Source organism: Artibeus jamaicensis, unplaced genomic scaffold (assembly GCF_021234435.1).
Source record: "Artibeus jamaicensis isolate MK-2021 breed Jamaican fruit bat unplaced genomic scaffold, CSHL_Jam_final scaffold_916, whole genome shotgun sequence".
NCBI classification, from domain to species: domain Eukaryota; kingdom Metazoa; phylum Chordata; class Mammalia; order Chiroptera; family Phyllostomidae; genus Artibeus; species Artibeus jamaicensis.
The window spans coordinates 58,075,617-58,084,030 of NW_026522059.1; the positions used below are offsets into that span (position 1 = coordinate 58,075,617).

The 8,414-nt window shown below is 33.6% G+C and overlaps 1 pseudogene; it reads right to left on the reverse strand.

Moving 5' to 3' along the window:
* Positions 1 to 406: 406 nt before the first annotated feature.
* LOC119046201 (uncharacterized) lies at positions 407 to 536 on the reverse strand (annotated as a pseudogene).
* Between the last annotated feature and the right edge of the window lie 7,878 nt (positions 537 to 8,414).

Genomic DNA, 8,414 nt, shown 5'->3' on the forward strand with positions numbered 1-8,414 from the left:
GATAGAAAATAGATAGGGGGAGGGTAAGAATAGTAGGGGAAATATAGAATCTAAAGAACTTGAGACACGTGTTCATGAACTAAAGGGGGGAATGGTGGGGGAGGGGTGTGCAGGGTGGTGGGGAACAGAGGGGGAAATAGAACTAATGTAATGGCATAATCAATAAAATTTAAAAAGATCATTAAAAAACAAACAAACAAGAAAAACAAGGTGTTACTATGAGTCAAGGGGTACTGCCAAAACCAAAAATCATTGATTTTAAATAACTAGATGATATAATGTATTGATTGTTGAAAATAAAACCATCTTAAAATTGAATTGCTTTTAAGACTGCCTGCATTCATACCAGCATTAAACCATTTTTAGTTATTTTTGGGAATTTACCTCACTCTATTCCAACTGCATTTTATTAAATTAATCCAAGAAATTTTTTGAATATACTGTCCACACTAGTGCTCTAAACTTTATATTTCTATAAGCAATAATCGCACCTCGGATAAACCTCATTGGCTACGATACTGCCACTGTGCAAAGCTAAACTTTATATTTCTTAACCTTTTTAAATCAAGTATGTGTGCCCACACATGCATATATACATATGCTTGCACACGCATGTGCACACTCACATATACTTACAATGAAATCCATTCCATTTACTTGTCCATATTTACATTGTATTAGGTGATTGAACCTTCCCTACTCTAAAATCCTACTTAGCGCGATCTTGTTTTTTCTAAATCTACCTTTAACAAATTCTTTTTAACCTTTGTTCCTTCTACTTTATACATTCTTTAACAGTCAATCTCTCTTGACTCCTCTAAAATGATGGCCTTGCTTCTCCAATTCCATCTTTTCATCGCTTCATGCTAATTTGCAGTTCTCCTGAATCTATCCCTTCCCTTTAGCAGCCTTTGCTTTCTCAGCCTCCTGATCCCAGGGTCAGGAGGAAAACACACCCCACCCCATGCACACTCCCACAGCCTTGGCATCACCACAGCTCAACTTAACTCTGTAGGTGCGTATGCCATCTGTTTAACACATATCCTCACAGTCACTTCCTCTTGATCCCCAAACCACTCTCTTGACTTCCTACTGAGTCATCAGCATTTTCTAAAAAAGATCAACAATAAATTTTTGTGTTACTGTACACAGTGACTGGTACCTAGTGGGAGCTCAGTCAATGCTATGTGACTTCATTCTAAACCTTGAGAAAATAACTTGTTTTATTTCCTCTATTCCCTGTCATTAACCATAAATATCCATTTAGTGCCTTTATTGTCATTTTTTTCATTTTCCACATCATTGTATCACAGTGAATTTTCTATGATTTCTATATCTATGTTACTTTTTCTGTTATTACTTTTGTTCACACTTTCCAAAATCTTTATATTTCAGTGGATTGTCTCAGCTTCTCTAATCACCATTCAGCACAGACATAACCAAAACCATGTTATCATTTAGAATGAGTCGTCCCTAACATCTTTTACTTGGTACCTTTCTCACACATTCATTTTTATATAACAAATTCTCATTCCTCTTTTGATCATTGATTTTTTTGGTTCCAATTAAAAAGGGTTAGTTAAGTAAAGTCTCACATATTCTTTTAATTATATGTTTGTTGTCTCTTTAAAAGTAATATGTATTGGTAGAGTAAAATTTATTCATTTAGATATATATCGTCTTGTGCCTTTCAAGTTTTAATTTCACAATAGTTGCACATCTCTTTCAAGTCAATATGTATTCTTCAGGGTGGATACTTTATTGATTTGTTTCAAATTTCTGACCTTTTTCTGTATCATCTCCATTCCTCTATTAAGCTCATACAGTGAATTTTGAAAACTTTCTATGTTCTATTTTGCTGTTTTAAAATGTCCATTTGGGTATTGTATTAGTTTCCTAGGGCTGCTATAACTAAGTATCACAAACTGGGTGACGTAACAGAAATTTGTTCTCTCCCAGTCCTAGAGGCTGGGAGTCTGAAATTGAGATGTCAGAAGGGCCCTGCTCTTTTTGAAGGCCCCAGGGGCGGACCCTTCTTTGCCCCTCCGGGTGGTGGCTGGCACTCCTCAGTGTCCCTGTGCCTCCCTCTGCCCATGGCAATCTTCCCTCCGTCTCTTCTGTGTCTGGGTCTTTTCTGATAAAGACACTAATTATTGGAGTTAGCGTCCACCCTGATTCAGCATGGCCTCATCTTGATTAATTACGTCTGTGAAAGTCCTGTGTTCAAGTGAGGTCACATTCACAGGTACTGGAGGTTAGGACCCCAATGTACTTTGCAGGGAGCACAATTCAAACATTTTTATATTTTCTATTTTGAACTGAAAGTTACTGTATTTTCTTTGATTACAAAAGTAGTTTTTTGTTTATTTCATTGAGCAGAGTAAGAATAGCTGCTCTTAAATCCTTGTTTCATGCCAACATCTGTATCATTTCACAGGCACTGATGTTAATAATCTTTTCCCTTGGGAATGAATCACAGTTTCCGAGTTCTTGGTCTATTGAGTAATTTTCAATTGTATTCTTTGCACTTTGAATATGGAGGTTGTGGAGTCTCTGGATTCTGTTAGCTTCCTCCAAACAATGTGATGCTTTTGATCAAACATCGAATTAATGTGGTTAGGCCCAAACCAAACTCTGTTCCACCTGCTGTGGGCAGCTCAGTTTGAGTATTTCATTAGCTGGGCTATTCATAGACTGCTTTTTGCATGTTGGGTTGCATGTCCAGGACTTGGGCAGGTTTTAGATACAGACCTGGCCTCCCCTTTGCAGCATCTCTTTTGTACAAAACCTTCCCTTACTTTCTGGTTCACTGGTTGCCCTGGCTTTCATTTTCTTAGGCCGGAAAGAACAGGTTCTCTCCTGGACCTTGAGGACAACTGTGCCACGCTGCAAACTCAGCCTGCCTTCAGACCAAGGACACAGGGACACAGCAATCACCCCATGAGAGTCTGCATTTTCAATCTTCTGGTCTCATCCAAAACAGGTTGTTTTTGTTCACCCTTCAAACCCATAAGGTTATTGTTTTATGGTATTTTGCCCAGAGTTTATAACAATAAATATCTGTGGGATAGTCAGCCCACTAAAAACTTATTCTACCATATCGAAAGTGAAACTTATAACATCTATTAAATACATCTATTATCTTTTCATTGTGGCCTTAATCTCAAAGTCTTGTTCCTATTTATCGGTTTTATTTCTCTTTGGTGCATTCTGAGCAAATTAATTAAATCAATCCTCTAATTTATTAAATCTATCCTCTAATTTATTAATTATTCTGGTTTTAAGTTAAAGAAATTCTTTTTTCACTTTATATTTATGTTAACTAGTTGAGAATTAATAAGAAATTGAAAAATAATAACTAAGGGCATTAATGAAGATAATAATTCTTTTAAGGAGAGTAATAATGGATTCACCTACATTTTGTTTTATTTCATTCATTAATCTTAATTGCAGAAAAATCTTTTTTTCTGAATTTCCCTTTTCTTTTCCTGTACTCTATTCTTAATTTCCTATATCCATATCTATGTCCCAAACAGTGCAAGATAGCATAATTTATCTTTGTAAATTGCTTTCAAAAATCATTATCATTCTACTAATTATATTGTCTGCGAAATTTGCATTGACTATGGTCACATTTGCCACAGATAAAACTCCATTTCCTGGATCCCTGACCAAACATCAGTTCCAGCCGAAGTCGTCTGCATCTGCCCATATAAATCACTGAGAAATTAGAGTCTGCATTCCTCACAGAACATGGATTTATTTTTGAATCCAGACAAAATAAATCATAAAGGAAAGCCCTGCAGTTAGGACTGCAGCTTAATTTTCAAAAAGTTTCTTCTATTTTATAGTATAAATCTTCAAATTCATCACCAAAATACTGTAAAATTATGAAGATCTCAATGGTTCTATTTTTTCTTCCTATCTTCTCATTCAAACATACTGTTCACTGAAGTTTTTCTTCATTTCAGTCTTTGTGCTTTTATCTGTGGCTCAACTTCACTTATGACTTTCAGGGTTTTTTATAAGGTCATTCAGAAAGTTAACAAGTGTTTTCTGATATTTTGATGTTAAAGAAGATGGAGTCTGGAGTCGATAACATAATATCAGTGTTTCGAGTACAACCATATTTATTCATTCTTATAATATTAATTAGTTCATTACACATTCATTGAGTGCTTAATGAGTCAAGGATTTGATGGTGACAGATGCTGTGTTTTCAGCTCTTAATCTCCCAGTCAAGTGGTGGCGACAAATACTAATATATTTGATGTAAGTGCCATGAATGAAATACATACATAAGAAGAGCATCTCCCCTGGCCACCCCGTTAAATGTCTCGTTTAAATCTGACAGGGGGCTGTCAGGGATCATTGTTCATTTTACTGAAGTTACTGCTTCTGTAGTTGCTATAATTCTTTGTTTCTTTATTGGCTAGGAATTATGTAAATTGTTTTTTATATGTTTAAAGTGGAGGATGATTTTTTTATATAAATTTTTAAATTTGTCCAAGCATTGTAAATAGTGTAAAAGGTGAAAAGTGGAAATGTCACATGTCACAGTGTATCAGGGTAATGAGATGTCTAACAAAGGCCCACAGACACACAGTCTGAAAAACACTTCTTCCTATTCATGTTCTTGGTAATTTCATGTTTATAATATAACATATGCAAAGAACACTCGGTAGAATCATGGGTCAACTCAAGGTAAGCCATTATTCTATAAAAACATTGTTCAGAAGTAACCTAATTAAATCTTATAAGCACATTTCTCAGGGCAAGTGTTCCGTTACTATGTGCAAGATATAGGAGCCCTTCCCAACACAGTGAAAATGAGGAAAACTGATGTGATATCTGTGGGAAAAGCTAACAGTTTTCCAGACAACAGAGTCATATATTTTGCATTATTGTTCTGAAGACTTATTGGTTTTGATTACTTGGGACTGCTTTTTTTCTCACCCTTCCTAGCAGAGCTGCAGATTTAATTTTATTGGTATGAGAAATATGAAGCTAGGGAATTTAATAATTGTTTCACTAGGTAAGAGATGAAGTAAATTCCATTGCCTTTCGTTTGATTACAATCTTCCCTGCTGGTTTAATTAAAAACATCTATGTGAGGAAGAAGAAAGATAGGAGAGGATCTAATTGTTTTATTGTATTGGAGATAGAGTAAGAACAATGAAATTGAAAGGTTCATAGTTGTAAAACTTAAATGTTTCATGTAAATCTAAAATGCAGACACAGGTCCGCTATACACAAATGTCAGTAGACTAGATTCCAAATGCACTGCAGGCAGAAAAGATGACATTTATCAGTCATCCATACATCAGTAACTAAAACAATTTTAGGGTTGTCTAGACAGGCAGCTATTATTTCTTAAATTTAAATCTTTAGCACAAGGACAGCAGCAGGCATAGTATCTATGTTTAGTTTCATAAACGAGGAGAAGGGCTAGAAAAAAATTTCAAACACATTTGTAAGGACACATAGAAAATAGTTTTGTTGTTTTATTAAACATTGGAAGCATATTATGACAAAATTATCTTTCTCAGTTACAGTGACACAGGCCTGAAAAACTATACTAGATACTGATATGCATGATTCAATGTTCTGATCTTCAGATAAATTGCCAATCACAATGTTTTAAAAGATGAATCTTTACAAATATTTGTATAAGGTTTTACTATTTTGTAAAGATTGTTACTGAATTATAGATTGTTTTTAATGCTAATTTTGTAAATAGTAGAATTAGATTGCAAGAAATTAAATGTGCTAACACTAGGAAAATGTCATTAACAATCTTTTTCAAATATAAGGCCAGTAGGAGATTGTGAGAAATAATAAAAAATAAACAGGATGTGAAAAGTACAGCTATAAAGTAACTTTCAATCTTCTAAGAGAAAATAACATTGGATAGGAAATTATTTTTAATTGTATTTGAAACTATCAATTTAAATTATTGTTTAGACAAGCTAATCTATAAAATAACATCTAATATATCACAAAATTTTAATGGAGAGTTTGGGGAAATGACATATTTCAGAAGTTTAAGAAATTAAAAACAGAAAAAGAGAAGCATAAAGAAACAAACAATAAAAACAGAAGCAAAATAAATCTCAGTAAAATTGATGGACTATTTTAGAATTCTATTTTATTTTTCTGTTGTTAATTTATTTTACTTTTTACTTGCAACTAGAATTATTAGTGGTATAATTTTCTTATCATGGGGTGTGTTTTTGCTAGTATTAATATATCTTTCTCGATGGATAGATATGTAGTCCATAAATTAAAAGTTTTTACCTGTGTCTACCATGGAAATGCTACAGGTTCTACTACTTCTTATTGTTTAATTTTAATGTTTAATATGTCCTTAAAAGACAAATTTATATTTTAATCACTCTTAGTTTGAACATAACAATTAAAAATTATCAAGGATTTCGGATTTCTAGCACAAATTAATTTTAATGTAATTTTTGTGTCAAGAAATCATGGTATTTTAACACCACATATTCTTTGGCTTTGGAAAGTGCCTTTTCACCCACACTCCACATTGCAGATCTAGGTCTTTATGATGAATGGTATTGTGCTGAGTATATCACATGGTGCAGATTACCTCAGTCCACTGCTTCTAGATCATATAGCCGTAAATCACAGCTTTTAAATATTTATAGCATTCCCTTAAACACACGAGGGACAAAGCCAAAATAAATTTTTAATTTTCTCTTAGAGTAACAAACCTTGTGCTGATTTAAAAGAATATTACAGTTCTCTTTAAGAAATTAAATTACCCTAGGGTCCACCTTTTCCTTCATTAGCATCAGAATAATTACTAATAGGCAGGTACTTAAAACAATCTAAGGATCTTTTTATATCTTTTATTTTTGTTTTATTTTGAATTCTCTTTGGCCTTCGCTGATAATCATCAAACTAGCTATTTTTTTAAAAACATTGAGTAAATACCTACTTAAACATATACCAAATCAAATAAACCAACACCCAATTTCATTTAAAATTTACATTTTTCCATCTGGGATCCACAGTAACGCCCAGTAAATGTACCACTGCTCGGTGAAGACACCATGCCCATGAAGAAGGGGCAGGGACCATTTTCTGACATTTAGAATAAGAACAATCCTGTCAGAGATTAAAAAATATATTTAAAAAAGCACTGTAGGATTACTTGGAATTCTTCAAGACATCATAAACTAATATGGGGGTTCATTTCCAAGATTTTTATGGCAAGCCCCCTTTGCTAGTTTTTATTAGATGGTGGCAAGGTTTTACTTCTTAAACCTGCTCTACCATAAGTGTCCACTGGGTGGAGATATAATTATATTTTTCTTAGGGTTAGGACAACATGAACATTTATGATGCTCTAATGAAAGAAATATTAATCTTCACAATTTGAACATGCATATCTAATTGGTGTTTTATAAATACTCTTATTTCAATCAATATTTTGCCTGAATTTTGTTTTTATCAGTCTATTTTTTACTGTGTTTTGGATTCTAAAATATAAACTATTGATTGAATTGATTTCAATTTTATAATTTCCTTCTATATATGAGAATACACAATTGAATGAGTAGTCTCAATTCCAGACCATCGTTAAATGCAATCCCCAGAATTATGTAGAGATGCTTTGAGACTAAGTATAGGTTGTTGGCAGGGATTTAATTGAAGGGTTATAGAAAAAGAGGTAATGAGATTTTCTTTTTTTTTTTCTCTAAGCCAGGTAAGAAGGCTCCACTCAGCTAGCTCTCTGCTGCCAGGAAACAGAGGGTATCAAAGCAAATGAAGTGCTGCCCAGGCCCTGGAGACCCCTCTTCATGAAAATCTGTCTCTTCTCACTCCTTTTCCTTCTGTTTTTCTCTTTTCTCTCTTGCTGTCTTTCTCTGCCTAGATTGATAGATACAGATGAATGTGCACATACATAAAGTTATATTATATTTTTACATATTATACTCTATATTCATATACATATCCTATAAACATACACAATTAAGGACTTTATTTTAAAAAGCAAAAAATTTTAAAAAGTATCATCCACTTTTAAGAGAACTCCATTTGTTTCTGTCTTTCATGTGGGTACTTGTTAATTATATATCACCAGAAATTATATATTACCAAACATTTTGCAAGAAGTCAAAATATTTCCTTGTTCATGCGCTTTCCTGGAAATCAAGGATTTTAAACTCTCCAGGCAGAAGGCAGAAGGATGTTCTTCCCTCTTTAAGAACAAACTAGATTTAAAACAAAGGACCTATAATGACTGCCTTAAATCTAGGGGTAGCAAAATTTCATGCACTAGTTTAGTGTGAAGTTTTGAGCTACCAACCACAGTCACTAAAGCTTGGAGGACAGCATATTTCACACTCTTCCCTAGAAATACAATACTGATGTTCAAGGATCTTTGT